At 50.5% G+C, this 18365-nt stretch overlaps 1 pseudogene; it reads right to left on the reverse strand.

The window, feature by feature from the left end:
• Positions 1 to 4458: 4458 nt before the first annotated feature.
• On the reverse strand, positions 4459 to 7133 carry LOC142025867 (olfactory receptor 14J1-like; annotated as a pseudogene).
• Positions 7134 to 18365: the final 11232 nt, after the last annotated feature.

An 18365-nucleotide genomic window follows, 5' to 3' on the forward strand; every position in this document is an offset into this window, starting at 1 on the left:
CCCAAGCGATCGGGCCTAATCCAGTTCTCAACCCACCAACACCGATATATAGCAAAACACACGATATCGAAGTTACAACCCCCGATAACGTCCAAACCCCTTACAAAAATCTTCTTTGGAAAATAATGCAAGCTAGCTTCCAAGTATTGAACGAGACAAATCCAAATCTTACAGAGCATTGCTGGTTATGTTACGGAATAAGACCACCCTTTTATGAGGCCATAGGAGTAAGTGACCTACCCGTGCAGACAAATGATGCAAACCCGGCTCAGTGTATATGGGACACAGAAAAACAAGGCATTACGTTATCACAGGTGGTAGGGAAGGGAGTGTGTGTAGGCAAAGTCCCAGAGCATAGAGAAGAACTGTGTTCCAATAAGATGCTGAGTAAAGCCTCTACCAAATGGTTAATACCAACCAAAAATGCCAAGTGGGTCTGTTCTACTACCGGAGTTACGCCTTGTTTGTCATTAGAAAGCCTTCATAAGTCCTCAGAACATTGTATCCAAGTGTCCATAGTCCCAAAAATTTTGTACCATCCCGAAGAATTTGTCTATAACTATCAAGCTACCCCAGAACATCATTTGATGAAACGAGAACCCTTTACAACACTAACGGTAGCCACCTTAATGATCTTAGGAACAGCAGGAGTAAGTACGGGAGTAACATCCTTGGTACACCAAAGCAAAGGATTCAGTGCCCTAAGAGTAGCAGTAGACGAAGACCTAGCAAGGATTGAACAATCGATAAGTGCATTAGAACGATCAGTTAGATCACTATCCGAAGTAGTGTTACAAAATCGAAGAGGATTAGACCTAATGTTCTTGCAGCAGGGAGGAGTATGTGTCGCACTGAGGGAAGAGTGTTGTACATATGCGGATCACACTGGAGTAGTGAGAGACACCATGGCTAAACTGCGAGAAGGACTGGAGAAGCGAAAAAGAGAACGGGACGCGCAACAAAACTGGTACGAATCATGGTTCAACCGTTCGCCGTGGTTGACCACCCTGATATCCTCCTTGATAGGGCCAGTCACGATAATTCTGCTAACATTGATTTTCGGACCTTGTATACTGAAAAAACTCGTGTCGTTTGTCAAAAAACGACTACAAAGCGTTAACATCCTGTTTGTAGAGCACCAACAAATGCTTTAAGAATATTTAACATTGTCCCTAACAATTTCCTGACTTACTCCTTAACTTCCTTACTTACCTGTCTTAACTAATTTATGGTGTTTATAGTTTTTAATATAGTTTTCTACTTAGATTTATAATATATTACATATATTTTTTAAGACTTTTTATAAAACTAAAACATTTTTGCTAATTGTATTAATATTATTTTTATAACTAATTTAATTAATTTAACTAATTTAACGACGCATAGGGAGGGGGGAAATGTAGGTAATTAGGGCCTGGCGGTCGGAAGATCTCGCGTTGTACGGAAAGTTAGAGCCCCTCTCCTAATGACCAATAGTGTTTAATTTACGATGTAAGCAGACGGAAGTGGCGTCGTAAACCAAAGGTATATAACACCGTGTCGACCACTAATAAACGCCATTTGCTGTCCACCACATTGGTGTCCGCAAGCTGATGGACGGGGGTCGCCGTTCCTGAACCAGGTCGCCACGCCTGCATGCCAGGCGACAGAACACCACCTCTGACTGGAACAATTTCACTTTCAGTACTGACCTACAGGACAGATGGAGGGACTTCAGACCTTGCAGGCACTCTGCTGAAGGGTTACGTCTTCAGAGATCCAAAATGAAGAGAATGGTGGTGCACCAGTGTCCATCACATGAACATTTGGCCTGCTTTGTGCTTTTCTCCAGTTTCAGAACTGTCCCTTGACATTTTTTCATAAAACAATAAACTCCTCACAAACACATAGGCATGCACACACACTTGAAATAAGGATGGAAGCTAGAGAGCAGAGATGAATGAGGGGCAACATTGTCTGAAAGGTCTTACCATGACAGGATAAGAAAGAGTTAGCAATGAGAGAAAAAGCACTGTTCTAAAAACTGCCTGCCAGAGGCTAATTACTCTGAAATTAGAGCTGTCTTGTCAAGTAAGAATGAATGACAGGAGTAAAGGTCACAAAATTACCTTTATCATCATCAAGAAGGAGAAGAAATTGTAGGGCATGGTACTGTTACTCTTTGTAGTCAAAATAGAAATAAGTGCACAACGTAGCTGCTAAGCCCCCACCCAGCTGATCACTCACTGCCCTCTCCTGAGGGATGGGGAAAGAATCGGAAGGGCAATGTGAGAACAACTCAAGGGTCAAGATGAGGAAACTTGAATAGGTAAAGCAAAAGCTGTGCCCACAGGCAAAGGAAAACTAGGAATTCATTCACTGCTTCCTATCAGCAGGCAGGTGTTTAGTCATTTCCAGGAAAGCAGGGCTCTGTCACCAGTAAGAGTTATTGGGGAAGAGAAATGGTGTAAATCTAAATGTTCCCCCTCTTCCTCCTTCTTCCACCAGCTTTTATCACTGACCATGACATCACAGGGGATGGGATATCCCTTTGGTAAGTTGGCATCAGTTGTCCTGGCTGTGGCCCCTCATAACTTCTTGCCCACTCCCAGCCTACTCACTGGCAGAGAAGCATGAGGAATGGCAAAAGCCCTGGACCTGTGCAAGCACTGTTCAGCAATAGCTAAAACATGGGAGTATTATCAACACTGGTTTGGTCACAAATGCCACACATGGAACCGTACAGGCTGCTATGAAGAAAATTACCTCCATCCCAGCCAGCCAGGGGAGGCTGGACTTCTTGGAAGGTGTGAGGATGATAAGAATGCAGAATTTGAGAGCGAGGGAAAAGGGAACCCGTAAATGAAAGATGACGCCAGGGTTGTCACTGAGACGGTTTGGGGTGCCTGTGATGCTGCCCTGTACCTGATGTGAATTATTTCCACAGTCAGAGGGAACCTGAGTGCTTTCCCTCATGTTGAGGACATGAAGGGTGGGGAATGAAAGTGTCATCCAGGCTGGAAGGGACCTTGCTAGGTATCTGTAGAGAACACTACACTCAAAGCACGTTCACACCAGGTTTCTCATGGCTTTATCCACATGGGTCTGAGAAAATGCCAGGGACGGAGGCAGCGCAATCTCTGGGAAACGGCTTCCCATGTCTGACTCACATTACAAAAGTTTCTCCCTACGTTGAGCCTGACCCTCTCGTCTTTCAGCTCTTTGCCTTACACCACAGTGTCTTCTTGGAAAACTCACTGTAGGCAAGGCATATCTATTACACCCTCTCTGCAAAGCCCTCCACTCTCCAGCCTGAACAAGGCCAGCTCCCTCAGCCTCTCCTAGCAGGGCAAGTGCTCCAACACTGACCATCTCTGTGGCCCTCTGATGAACTTTTGTGGCTCTCCAGCTTGCCAGTGTCTCTCTGGCATTGTGAGGAACCAAAACCTGGGCAGGTATGCTGGCGGTGGTGTAACAAGTGCTGAGCAGAGGGAGATAATCACTTCCACTGGCTGTGCTCCTGCTCCTACAGCCCAGGATGTTGTTGGCCATCTTGGCTGATGGCTCCTCTTTTGCCTAATGTAACCCAGAGATCCGCAGACCCTTTCCTGCAGAGCTGCCACCCACCCAGGCAGTCCCTGTCCTATGTCAGGAACTCGAGCAGGGCCTGGCAAGAGGTCAGCGTGGATGAACAGGGACCCCCCTGACATAGGAGGTCCAACACCAGAAGGAAGTGCAGGGAGGCTGGAGGGGGAACAGCCTGCCCAGGAGCAGACAGACACCTGGCCTGTGGGCGCAGGGATGGAGCCAGCAAAGCCAGAGCTCAGTGGTCGATGGAAATGGCCATTCACGGGGAGGGCACCCAGAAGAGCTTCTCTGAAAGTGTTGTCAGCACAAGGAAGGCAGCTGAGGCAACCCTGGTCTCAGTGGCCAGTGGGGCAGTGGACAGAGTGACAAAACGAGTATAAATACAGCAATTCCTCAGAACCAAAATTCTCCTTCAAGAGTCCTGCCACACAGCAGGACTGTGACCGAGCTGCCAGAGCACTCCAGCCTTACACCGAGCCAGGGGCTCAGAAGGAGAGTGTGGGAGTGGAAAGAGAGCAGCTCTGGGAAGACCAAGTGCTGGTGCTGCCTGGCAGTGCTGCTGTGCTGAGACTCTTTTCCCCTTCCCCTCTGCACACAGGCACTACCCTGCAGCTTCACCAAGTTCTCAGAGGAAGGATCTCGGCAAACAAGTCACTGCAGGGTCCTTTATTATGCTGAAATACAGAGAGCACTGCGCATAATTTACACAGCCTCAGGGTCAAATTCTACAGGTAGACAGTGAATTAGAAGTGGGATGAATAATAAAATTTCATTGTGCACATTATCACTAGAAAAATGAAGAAAACACCACCGCCACCACAATGAAGAATCTTAGAAGACATGCTGGGCCTGTAATGAGTTACATTATGAATGCTCTGCAAAAGAAAACAATCAGTTAATTGCTTCTGAAAAGCACCCGCTCATCATTTTCCACAGGGCATCCTTGAGCTCCTGGTTCCTCATGCTGTAGAGGAGGGGGTTCACTGCTGGAGGCACCACCGAGTACAGAACTGCCATCACCAGATCGAGGGATGGGGAGGAGATGGAGGGGGGCTTCAAGTAGGCAAACACTGCAGTGCTGATAAACAGGGAGACCACGGCCAGGTGAGGGAGGCACGTGGAAAAGGCTTTGTGGCGTCCCTGCTCAGAGGGGATCCTCAGCACGGCCCTGAAGATCTGCACGTAGGAGAAAAGAATGAAAACAAAACAACCAAATGCCAAACAGGCACTAAGCACAAGAAGCCCAACTTCCCTGAGGTAGGAGCGTGAGCAGGAGAGCTTGAGGATCTGGGGGATTTCACAGAAGAACTGGCCCACAGCATTACCTTGGCAGAGTACTAGTGAAAATGTATTGGCCGTGTGCAGCACAGCACTGAGAAACCCACTGCCCCAGGCAGCTGCTGCCATGTGGACACAAGCTCTGCTGCCCAGGAGGGTCCCGTAGTGCAGGGGTTGGCAGATGGCAACGTAGCGGTCGTAGGCCATGATGGTGAGCACACAATACTCCGTTACAACCAAGAAGAGAAAGAAAAATACCTGTGCAGCACATCCCCAGTAGGAGATGGCCCTGCTGTCCCACAGGGAATTGGCCATGGATTTGGGGACAGTGGTGGAGATGGAGCCCAGGTCGAGGAGGGAGAGGTTGAGGAGGAAGAAGTACATGGGGGTGTGGAGGCGGTGGTCGCAGGCTACAGTGGTGATGATGAGGCCGTTGGCCAGGAGGGCAGCCAGGTAGATGCCCAGGAAGAGCCAGAAGTGCACGAGCTGCAGCTGCTGTGTGTCTGCAAATGCCAGGAGGAGGAACTCGGTGATGGAGCTGCTGTTGGACATTCACTACTTCTGAGCATGAGGCACTGTTCAAGAGGGTAAAGACAGTGACAAGTTAGAAGAGACTTCTCTGAGCTAAACTTAATGCATTTCTCATAGAAATCCCACTGAAGCCTCCTCTCCTATTTCAGAAAGACCTTTGGCAGGTCCCTTTCATGAGCTGTGCTTGGTGCTGGCTGAGGGTGCCACTGGGAGCAGCGGGCTCTGCTGTGGGCTCCTGAGGAGTCAGTCCTGACCTCCAGCAGGAGGTAAATAGGGACATGGGGTGATATCATAATAAATCCACTCATTATATCACAGAGCTTTTCAACATTGTCGCTTCCAATTCAACAAAAAGCAGACAAAATCCGAGGGATTTGTTTTGGTGCTTTTTGTTCTGGTTTCCCCACCACACTTAAGGAGTGCATTTGGTAGGGAAAGACGTGAATCTCCTAAAGATGGGTTGTCCTGAAGGAGAGGTTTCTCATTTCTATCATTGGGAGCCTGGGGATTAGGACAGGATCGGGACACTTAACTCCCATGGATAAATCTATATGGCAAGACCCGCAGGCTCGGTCTGTGAGCTGCATCTGAATCCTACCTCCCGTCCCAGTCCAGTGATAAAAAGAGAGAGGATTAGAGACAGGAGGAGGAACTTGGACAGATGTCACAATGCTGCTATGGATGGAGGCAGGACAGGGACAGATGGTAGGGCATTTGATAATTTCTTCTCTTCAGGGCTGAAGCCACTGAGAAGGTGACTGAGTCCCCATGGCCATAAGGGCAGAGGCTCTGCTGGGTGGGACAAAAGGCCACGGGTTTTCTCCGGTGATGGCAGGGAGGTGCCTGAATCCCCCTCCCATGGCATTTCTGGGAGCAGCTCCCTCTCTCTCCCTGCCCCTGTCTCTGCTGCCTGGAGCTGTCCCTGTCAGCAGCCGCTTCTCCATCCCCTTGTCTCCTCCCTGTCCCTGCTCACAGACCCCATCCCACCCGCTGTGTGCTCAGCTCTGCCCTGCAGACCCCTCCTGGCCGCTGGGAACTGCCCAGGGGCATCTCTGTGTGTGCAGGGGTTAAGGAGCACTTGAGAACAAGTCCTAAGAACAACTAGAATCTCGGTGCCTTCTCCAGAGGGGAGAAATATATTTTAATGTCACACTGCACAACCACTGATGAGGATGAGAAAAATTCATAGCAAAGACTCCTTACCTTAAAGGTAAATGCTGCCTTGACGTTCTTCTCCAAAATCCATGCCCAAGCTTAAGCTGTGAGCAAACCTGACCCATGCAGCATGCTGTCAACAGCAGAAGCACCCTGCTCTGCCCTTCCAGGGGTCGTTTCCTTCACCCACACCTTCTCCCCACACTGTCATGGGGAGCTCCCTGCGCAGGCTGAGTGCTGACCCTGGCAGGCAGCAAAGTCCCTGCTCCACCACTCAGCCCCTGAAACACCAGGACCCTGCTCTGAAGGACAGCCCTGGGCACCCCTGCATGCACACCCGGCTTCACAGCCCTGCAGCTGGTGCCAGGAGAAGGCAGCCCTCATGCCCTGTCCCTCTGACAGGGCAGCAGGGAAGCCCTGCTCTGGAGCACACCCTTCTCCTCTACAACAGAGAATCAAAGACAGTCCTGCCAGATCCCACACACTGTCAGCTGTGCCAGTGTTCGGAGATCCCTGCAGGAACTGAAGCTCTGTTGCCCTGCACCCACAGACTCACCATGCAGAGGGCTGTGAAGATTTCTCCCGCAGTGAGCTCTCAGCATCCTCCCACTCCACGCTGCCTTTAAGCTCTCTCTGCCTTGCAGGTCTCCTCTCGATGCCTGCAGGCAGTGCCCCCAGCCCTGCTCCTGGGCAGAGCTGTCTCTCTGCAGCGCTGCCTGCTTGCCAGGAGCTCCCTCTGTCCCAGGAGCCCAGCCCAGCTCAGCAGCAGAGGACCAGCCCAAGGCAGCACTTTCTCTGCCCCCTCTGGGCTCCCTCCAGGTGTCCCTGGGCCTCCAGGGGAACCTGCTGGGAAACAGGCTGAAGCAATCACTGATGTTCCCTCCCGCACCTGGGGAGAGACACTGCTTTCCAGCAGGGTCATTGCTCTGCTGAGAGACAGACTTGGGTCCAAGAATCAACTTTTCCGAGAATGATAGAATCACTGAGGTTGGAAAAGACCCTTAAGATCACCAAGTCCAATGGTGAACTTATCACCAGCAATTCCATCAGTAAACCATGTCCCTAAACAACGTGTCTTTGAAATACCTCCACGTAGGGTCATTCAACCACTTCCCTGGGCAGCCTCTTTCTTGTGCCATCATTGGGCAGGACACGCAGACACTGACAGGCAGGGATCTCCTTTAGCCCTGCTGAGGGAAGGGAGTCAGCAGAGTCCATGGAGGAATCTCATGCTGGGATTGTAGTCCTGGGGCTGGAAGGGGACTCAGCACCCTCCCATGCCCACCACAAACCCACTTAAGATGGGATTCCTCTTGCCTCAGTGCAGGTCTGCATTAAAGAGGCACCTACATGTCAGCTCCTTGTCTCAGCTCCTTGTCTCAGCTCCCACGCTAACTAATGGTGATGGAGGCCAGCAGTGCGGTGTTCAGATGCAAATGTCTGGTGACATTGGAGGTGCCAGAAGTGGTCAAAGAGGTGTGCAGGTAATAGAGATAGATCAAGGATATGTGCAGCCTGATAAAGAGACAGGACAACATCTGAGCACCTCTTCTTCCTGGCAGCTCCTGGGAATTTCCTTTGGCCAACTGAAATGACAGCTGATGCCCAAATTAAGGGCAAAGGAACCTGTCCCTCCTCATGATGTTCAGGGTCACCTATAGAGGTATTCCTCCGCTGGAATGGAGTCATGTGCCATAGGGAGAGCTCAGTCTTTCTCCTCCTCTTCTCCATCTGTTGGATTTACTAGGTCTTGTCTGACAATATTGGCAGTTGTGTCATGTTCAGCCCCACCTTGGGCTACAGAATTCAGAGCAGCTACTCAATTCAGTGTTCAGATCTAGGCCCACAAAGCTACAGGAGATGCCAGGGCTGGCCTGGTAATCACAGGGCCTATAGGAAAAGCAATTCTCCTTCAGGAAGGGTGTGCGACAGACACCCCAGATGGCATTATGGAGAGTATGATTCGGTGCCTTTGTGCCATTGACGGTTGCCATCAGTCAGAGGCACCAGTCATCAGATGCCATCAGAGAGGCAAATTCTGTCCCTTCTTCTACCCATTAGCTGCAGGCATTGGGTGATCACAAAGCACATCACACCGGGGTCCTTTCTCACTCCCTTGATGATCTACCCAAGGAACAGCCCACGCATTTGAACAGTGTTCCTGGGTACATCTTGCCTTCAAAGACGGCATCTTCCAAGCACAACCATACTTCATACCAAAACTCAGCTGAAACGCAAAAGGCAATTCAAGGGCACCAAGATGAGCTGATGCTATGTCAGGAACAGTTCAAGAAGAAAGAGAGATACTACGGGACCACTATTAAATTAACTGATAATAGCTGTAGAGAGATCTGAGATTGCCTATGTCCTCTTTGCCTCAGTTACCACCAGCAAGGTCTCCCAGGCTTTTGTGCTTTGAGGCAGGACTCTGGAAGGGAAAGGGGAACAACCAGCGGTGGATGAGGATCACGCCAGGGCTTACCTAGAAAACTACACCCTTACCAGTCCATGGGAGCAGAGGGGCTGCAATCAAGGGTGCTGAGAGAGTGTTTTTCATCAGGAAGTCCTGGTCTGTTCTGATCCCAGTAAGGAAGGCGCTCAGACTCTGTGAGGTATCATTTAAAATGCTCTTCCTTAGGTCTAGGGCTCTAAGGAGAGAGTTATACAGATAATTGTACAGATAATCTTATGTCCCTTTAGATGGCTGGAACCCCAGGTCGTGTAGCATGGAGGCAAGAATGCTGAGGATGGTGGATGCCGCCTGTATGAAGGGGAATCTTGGATTTATGGAGGTCCTTTATGTGATGGGCAACAGGTTGGGTTAGCTTTGGTCACTGAGGATCGGAGGAGGCAGTAAGAGTGACATTGTGCTGGCAGCTACAAACTACTTGATCATGGGAGAGGAAAGAGAAAAGGTCTTTTGTCAGCAGCCGAGGAAGTCTCCAGGTTAATGATCAGGTGCCTATGGGGGACTGGAAGTGCCCTGGCATTCACTGGCCAGGCAAAGCAACAGGCTGCCAACAGCCTGAAGGACCTTGGGACAACTTCTTCACAGAGCTGCTAGGTGGGCCAACGAGGGTGATGGTCACCTGGACCTGACCGTGGCCCACAAGGAAAAGCTGGTCAGGATGTGATCACCAGCATCAGCCTTGGCTGTCATGACCAGGAAACAGTGGGGTCTCAGACACCAAAGGGCAGTGAGGAAGGCCAGCAGCAGAGAACAGACTCTGGACTCCAGAGGAGAAGTCTTTGACTTACTTGGGAGACTGATCCAGGTGGTGCCATGGGAAGCAGCTCTGAAGGGTGAAGGAGCATGAGCAAATCTGACAGGCCTGACAGGACAGCCTCCTCCAAGCACAGGAGTGATCTCTCCAAGTACCCATGCAAAGAAGCATTCCCCTCAGGAGAGATCTGTTGCCATTAAATGATAACAGTTAGCAATGAGAGAAAAATCACTGGTCTGCAAACTTCATGCCAGAGGTTACACACCGTGAAATTAAGAGCTACCTTGTCAAGTAAGACTGAATGACAGGAATGAAGTTAATGAAATTACAGAACTTAAGTTTACGGACATGAAGAAGTGCTGTGGTACAATAGGCCACCCTGAGGGAGTCTGGATCAGCACAAGGCTTTGTGTTTCAAGAAAGGAACACCAAATTCGTGGCACCAAATGAACTCCTGGAGCCTTGCAAAAGCACTCAGACCTCTAAGAGCACAGAGGTGCCCCAGGGAGGTCCTCCCCTCACACATTTTGATGTGTTTCCCCAACTGGTCATTCTCAGATCCATGCATGGTGTATGGAGAAACATGGTCATTAGCTGAGGAAAGCCTTGAGAGCTTCCTAACTTGTCAGTTAGTGATTAGGCAGTGATTGGAGGTGTGTAGTGATGTGAGAGAGGGTGAAGTCATCAACAATCAAGGAGGTGGTTCAGGGCTTTAGCAAATCCTTACAACCACACCTGAGCCCAGCAATGGAAAGCAGTTGATGTCTGTAGGTGGAGGAGGAGTAGGTGTGCCCTGGGAGTGTGGCTGCAGGACCCTGCACAAACCAGGGGTTACATGAGAATGTTCCATCAGGGGAACATGCCTCAGCCTGGCAGATGGGGAGTGCCCATTGCTGGGGGTGGCTGAACACTGCTCCTCATGGCCCGTGAGCCGACCTTCCTGTCCTCCTCTCCTTCACTACCCACACTTGCCTGGAATTCAGGCAAAGCCAAGGAGCCTGGAGAATGCATGAACCTCCTGGAGTGAGGTCTTATTACTGCCGGGAAAGTGAGAAGGTTTTGGGAGACACTGGCGAGTGCAGCAGGAGAGTGGGGTGTGCGTAGCAGAGAGTGTGTTACAGGCCAGAAGAGGACCCAATGGAGCAAGTGGCAGTCATGCTACTGTGGAATAGTTCAAGTTGTGATTTTAGGGCAGCAGCAGCAGCCGGAGTAATGGCAGTGCAGTGCTGGAAATGCATCCAAATTGAGGACGCAAGCAAGTTTAGGACTGGGACATCTCATAGAATCACAGAATCATTTAGGCTGGAAAACACCTTCAAGATCATCCAGTCCTACCATCAACCCAACGCCACCATGGCCACTACACCATGTCCTGAAGTGCCACGTCTATGCATTTTTTGAACACCTCCAGGGATGGTGACTCCACCACTTCCCTGGGCAGCCTGTTCCAAGGCCTGACAACCCTTTCTGTAAAGAAGTTTTTTCGAATACCCAATCTAAACCTCCCCTGGCACAACTTGAGGCCATTTCCTCTCCTCCTATCACTAGTTACTTGATAGAAGAGACCAGTACCCACCCCACTACAACCTCCTTTCAGTTGTAGAGAGCAATAAGATCTCCCCTCAGCCGCCTTTTCTCCAGGCTAAATAACCCCAGCTCCCTCAGCCGCTCCTCATAAGACTGCTGCTCCAGGCCACTCACCAACTTGGTTGCCCTTCTCTGGACATGCTCCAGCACCTCCATGTCTTTCCTGTAGTGAGGGGCCCAAAATGAAACACAGGACTCAAGGTGCAGCCTCACCAGTGTCCAGTACAGGGGATCAATCACTTCCCTGCTCCTGCTGGCCACACTCTTTCTGATGCAGGCCAGGATGCCGTTGACCTTCTTGGCCACCTGGGCACACTGCTGCCTCATATTCAGCCCGCTGTCAACCAGCACCCCCAGGTCTTTCTCTGCCGGGCAGCTTTCCAGCCACTCTTCCCCAAGCCTGTAGCGCCGCAAGGGTTTTTGTGACCCAAGTGCAGCACCCGGCACTTGGCCTTGTTGAACCTCATACAGTTGTCCTCGACCCATCGATCCAGCCTGTCCAGATCCCTCTGTAGAACCTTCCTACGCTCGAGCAGATCAACCCTCCCTCCCAACTTGGTGTCATCAGCAAACTTACTGAGGGTGCACTCGATCCCCTCATCCAGATCATTGATAAATATATAACACAGAACTGGCCCCAATACTGAGCCCTGGGGAACACCACTTGTGACTGACCGCCAGCTGGATTTAACTCCATTCACCACAACCCTCTGGGTTCATCCAGCGCATAGTAGTGGAATTGCTGACCCTCTTCCTTACCTCACCAAGGTACTTCAGGTTTTTGCTTTTGAAAGCTTTGCTCAGCCTCTTCCCAGTACCTGAGCGTCATGGACACAGCCCCAAAGACACCACGGGCTTATTGAAATCCCAGAAGCCCTAACAAGCCATGACTCTTCCATCATTTTCTTCAGGTACTGAAGACTTGTGTAGCTAATCAGAGAGGTTTCAGGAGGGGAGGTAAAGAGGATGTTTTCAATGACTGCTTTGAAGAAGTGTTAGAAGAATTCTCCACTTGATATTGATGCAGAGTGTCTCCTAAGGAGGTCTGGACATACAGGAAAAGCAGTCCCTTGCGGCTAGACACGGCATGGACAACCTTCCTCCTCACCTCTCCAACCTGGCTATTTTACCAGGGAGTATGAGAGAGACTACTGAAAGACAGTGAAGCTTTACCTCCCTGAAGCTCAAAGCAGGGTGATAGGTGAGAGGGATCTGAATGACCAAAGGGTAAGAGGAGGAAGCCCTCTGGAGAACAGTGGGAAGTGCACATGTCCAGGTAGGCTTCTGAAGACATGACTTCAGCCATGGTGAGTTGAATAAGGACAGGTAGAAACACCAGGAAGTTTAGGGAGGTTAAATCCACAGCGTAATAGAGAGAGTACTGGCAAGGCAAGCACACGGTAAGGTCAATATTTCTTCTCCCACAATTAATACACGTTCTGAATACTCGTATTTGGGTAGGATAGAAATCCCATGGACATGTTCTTGAAAGTATTGAATCAGAATTAAGAAGAAGAATTAAGAAAAGACACTTCCTTTCAGACACTGTCATTTTCCTGCTCAGAGACAGATTTAGGCCTAAATGTGACCTGTCCTTGTCCCATCATCCAGCAGAATACCCAGACAGTGACAGGCAGGGAGCTCCTTTCCCACTTCTCAAGGGAAGGGGTTCAGCTGAGTTAAAGGAAGCATCTCATCCTGGGTCTGTAGTCCTGGGGCTGGAAGGGGACTCAGCTCCCTTCCATGCCCACCACAAACCACAGGAGGTTGGATTCCTCTTGCTTCTGTTCAGGTGTACAAAAATGGGTATTTCCATGCGAGCTCTTTGCCTCATCTCCTTTGGTCACTCAAGGAGATGGAGGGAAGGAGTCCTTTAGATGCAAATACCTGCTGACATTTGAGGTGTCAGAGGTGACCCAAGGTTAGTGCAGGAAACCTGGAGTTCACCCCGCAGCGCCTTGGGAAGAGGTCTGTGGCTTCCTTCTGGTGCCGTGCCCAGGCACATCCCGGCAGTGCCCCTGAGCCACCCCCACCCCAGGGCAGGGCTGCAGGGGCTGCTCCTTCGGCTTCACGGGCACGGGGCCAGGCAGCTCCCATCTGCCATGATGCTCCTCTAATGCACACGGCCTCTCTGCACTGAGAGCCACGTCCATGGGGTGCCATCAGGGACGTGATCTCATACCGTCTTACCGCCACAGCTGTGTGCTCATGGGTTATGCTGACGATGACCTCGCACCCTCCTGCTGCCGCCACTGTGTGCTCGTGATTTACCCTGTTACACGTGTGTGCGCTGTATGGACTCCTGCTGATGATGGTTCTTCCAAAAAGCCGGTTTGGGGCGTGGTCTAAATGTTACTTTGCTGACATCAGAAGCACCTACCCAAGCTATGGTCTGGCTCCTGGCCTATCAGCTGCTCAGGCACCAGTGACATCAACAGCTCACACACAGCCATGGCCATGCTCCTAGCCTATCAGCTACTCAGCCACAGGTGGTGTCAAAGCACCTATGTCTGATATTGGCCTGCTCCTTCACCTATTGGCTATTCAGACACCAGTGACCTGAAAACCACCAACACAAGCTACGGGCCTGCTGCTGCCCTATCTGCTACTCAGGCAGCAGTGACCTCACAAGTACACATACACCCATTGGCCAGGTACTCGCTTTCGAGGTATCAGCCGCCAGTCACCTCACATGGGCCTCTATAGGCCATGCACCTGGTCCTGGCCTATCAGCTACTCAGCCAAGAGTGACATCACAAGTACACACCCAGTCTGTATGTCTCCCTCTTGCCTATCAGCTACTCGGGCACCAGTGACCTGACCATCACATCTTCCCCTGTAACTTTAGTACCACTATTCTGCCTGTTACACGCTGTATTTAATTCCTCTAATCTTTCATATACTTTCGCCAAAGTTCTTTTTCTCCCACTCTTTGTTCATTCAGATACCTCTCACTTATCTGGTTGCTGCTTGAGCTTCAGGGAGTTAAAAGCTTGCCTGTCTTTCAGCAGTCTAATTGTCTCCTTAGCCAGCTCCTTAATTATGTTTCTATCTACCTTTTTCACCTCCCTACCTAAAATATATCTCATAAGATTATTCCTTGTAGAGAGGCTACCTCATTAGACACCGCTTGTGCTTAGCGTATGGTTGCAGAGTGTCTTTTATTGTTTATGAAACTTCAGCATGCTTTGCTTTGCTTTGCTTCCAAAGACCAAAAGTCCTGCTGTGCCCATGTGCAGCCAGTTCTCTCAGGAGGGCAGGTGGGAGCTGATGCAAGGGAGCTGTAACATCCAGCTTCAGCCTTGGGTGGAGAAGTCTGATGTAAGGCAAAGTGATCTAAGTCCCAGGTGGCCAAAGGCAGAAATGGTGAGGTTGGAGAGTTGAGGAGCAAGGTTGTCTATACAGTGTCAGACCTCAAGGGACTGCTTTCTGTACCTGTCCACTCATCCTGAGGAGACAGTCTGCATCAGTATCAAACACAGAATGCTTCTATGATCTCTTCCTTAAAATGAAAAGTAATAGAAAATATCCTTTAAAATACAATAAAAAAAAATTAGATGCACTTTGAAACCTTCCTCCTTAACTACACTAGGTAACTTCTCTAATTAGCTGTACAAATCTTGGAGACTTGAAGAATGTTACAGGAAGAGACATGGCTCGTTAGAGCTTTCTGTATTTTAATGAGCCCCATAGTGCATTTGGGACTCATTAAAGGAGCCTCAGGTACTGAGAGGAGATTGAAGAAACTGCTCAAGAAGTTAGAAGGAAAACTCAAAGTACCTTGCAGCATTAATGGGCCCCACTGAGGGCCATGAATGACAAAGGTCTGACAAAGGCTCCCATGGACTCGTTAGAGCAGTTAATTGGAGGCTGTGACTCCAGGTAGGCCAAGGCACTGTGCAGGTGGCTCTGATGCTGAGAAAAGCCTGGCTTTGTTTGATGAAGCAGAAAGCCAAGGCCTCACCCCCAGGCCCTGGGACCACCGATCCTGTCCCTCACGCGTGGCTCAGGGCTCTTCCTGGGGGCAGTGGGATGTGAGGGTGAGCAATGCCAAGTGCAGGAAAATTCTATGACACCTCCAGGCCTCCCAAAGAAGGGGCGAGATCAAAACAAATCCAGAGACTCAGCAGAAAATTTCTTCTGGTAGGCCTCGGTGGTAGAGGCAATTGCCATAGCCAATGGGACTAAGCCCTCAGCCCTGTTGAGACTTTCGGCTTTGCCAGAGCCCTTTGCCATCTCTACTGCAGGCTGTCTTATGCTGTCCCATGCCTGCACCTCTTTCCCTTCAGGCTGTTAATACCCATCTTGCTTTCCCACCTAGGTCTCACTCTGGCATTTCTCTACATGTCTCTCCACCCATCATTCACTGTTCCTTGAAACACAAAGCCATGGGCTGATCCAGACTCCCTCTGGCTGACCTCTTACACCACAAGGCTACCCTTTGAGTGAGACTTCTTTTTCCTCAGCCCCACTCGGAACCTTCCAAGCCGCGCTTTGTGGAGGTTTCCGTCTCTTCCCACTACCAAGAAAGGCTCCATCATCTCTGAAACCACCCTTCAAGCAGTTGCAGCTACTACTATAGTGCCCTGAGCCTCCACTTCACCAGGCTAAAGAAGCCCAGGTCCCTCAGCCTCTCCACAGAGACACCAAGCCCCAGCCTGGCACATCTCCTCTGACCCTCTCCAGTTCCTCCTCATTCCTCCAGAACAGGGAGCCTGCACGCACACACACACTAGCCTGGAGGTTGCCACAGCAGTGCTGAGTCAAGGGGGATGAGAACTGCCTTCTCTGGGTGGCCATGCTCCCCCCTGATGCAGCCCTGTAGGTGGCAGTTGGCCTCATTCAAGGTGAGCATGCACCTCTGGCTCATATGGCATCCCTCATCACAGCCAGGCCCATCTCCTCAGGGTCCCCCCTGAGCTATTCAGATCCCAGCGTGCCCTCACAGATGGGGTTATTCTGTCCCCAAGTGCAGGACTGACCACGGAGCCTTGTAAAGCTTCATGAGGTTTCTACTGACCGAATGCCAGAGGTCTGCAGGGTCTCCCAGGAGTGAAGCACCATTGGGCAATTGTTAATGTGTGCGTGCAGGTGGCTCACCCTGACTTGTGGTGCCTCTGACAAGGCAAGAGCTTGAGGAATTGCAGGACATCACAGATAGTAAAGGCAAGTAGCTTTTCAATGGAACTGCTGAGCAGGAGAGGAATTCCCATGGGGACAAGCTCAGAAACACCAAATGAGGGTGAAAGGATACAACACAGGGGTCATGGAGAAAAGGGTAAAGAGAGATGGACTGTTTACATGGAGGGGTACAAGGATGGTGAAGGGGAAGAAATGGAGAGTGGGAAAAGAGGGGAAAAGAAAAGAAAAGGTGAAGCAAAGGAAATGATCATGGCTGTTTTGGGGGTACCTGCCAAGCAGCCCTGCAACTGGGCAACCGTGCCTGGAGTGGGAGAGGAAAGTCACAGATCATCTGACCAAACTTCTTGCAGACTGTGGTCACAGGGAACTCAGGTGCTTTGCCTCCCATGGTGAAGGGAAGATCAGCTGAGGATGGAAATATAGAATCATTCATATTGGAAGGGACCTCAGGAGGTCTTTAGGCCAACGTCCTACTTGCAGCAGGGTCAGCTCTGGGGTCAGGGCAGAGTGTTCAGGGCTTCACGCATTCTGGGCTTGAAAAGCTCCAAGGATGGAGATGACAGGAGCTCTCTAGGACATCTGCTCCAGTGCTTGAGAGTCTCAATAGTTTTTCTTAAAGTGTTTCCTTATCTGTTTCAGCTGATGCCCATTGGCCTTCATCCTCCCATCATGCACAACAGTGAAGAGCCCAGATGCATTTTCATGATGACACTCAAGAAGGTATGGGAAGGCTGTTACTAGGTCTCCCCAAAGCCTTCTCTCCTCCTTGTTTTGCACCTTTGCTGCAAGCAAGTCCAATGGCATCCTGGGCTGCATTAGGAAGAGCACTGCCGGGAGGTTGGATGCGGTCATCCTTCCTCTGTCCTCTGCACTGCTACAATGTGTCTTGCTCGCTTGCCTCAGGGTTTTCTACCTTTCGACCTCATTCACTACAGCCAAAGCTGCCTTCCAACTCCTCCACCAGCCCTGCCTTCTTTTCCTGTGAAGAACAAGTCCAGGAGTGTATCCCACCATGTTGGGTCATGGAACACCTCTGACCTTCCCTTCAACGGAGGCCTTCTAGCAGAGGTCCATGGTCTTCCAACTCCCCAGTGACTAAGAAGGCCTAAATTTGTGTCCCTTCCTCCAGCTGCCTGAGGGAGACCTCATCCTCTTCCCAGCCTTCATCAGGCAGTTCAGGGATCCTGACCAGAAGAGCATGGTACCTGGAGGAGTTAGCGATCCATGTAACAGTAAACCTGAGTAGAGCCAGGCCTGGGCTGGGCTGGGCTCCAGGTACAGCTTGGCCTGCAGGCTGTGTTGTGCTAAGCATATCTCAATGCAGGATAAACTTGATTGTAGCAGAGAAACCTGCAGGAAGCTCCCAGCTGGTACCAGCAATTAGGCCACCTGCATGTCCCTACCTGCATCTAAAACTGCAGAAACAAACCTCCCCTTCTGGGACAGTGGGAAAGATGATGAGAATTGTTTTCTTGTAAGAAAACACTGAACGAGCTCCCAGGACCAAAGCGGGATAACCCTTACATGGGTGGGATCTGCACAGCTTGCTGCACAGTGATCAAAGGCACCTCCTGATGCAAAACAACACTCAAGTCTGCTGCGGGCCTATCGGGGATGCCAGCAGAGGTGCCCCCACAGCCACCTTCCCAGCCATGTGTCTCCTGCTGGCCCATGAGATCCTGAGGCACAGCTGACCTCACCACAGCATTCCCACCCATCTCTTCCTTGTGGCCTAGGATCTGATCAGATAAAGGTCACCTCACATTCCTCTTCCAACACCATGGCTCTGCTTTGGGACCTCACCATCCCTGCCCTGCCCCCAGGGACCAAACAGCCTCAGTTAGGGGAGGAGAGGGGCTCAAGGGGAGGGGCTTAGAGCAT

Source organism: Buteo buteo, chromosome 30, assembly GCF_964188355.1.
Source record: "Buteo buteo chromosome 30, bButBut1.hap1.1, whole genome shotgun sequence".
Classification (NCBI taxonomy): domain Eukaryota; kingdom Metazoa; phylum Chordata; class Aves; order Accipitriformes; family Accipitridae; genus Buteo; species Buteo buteo.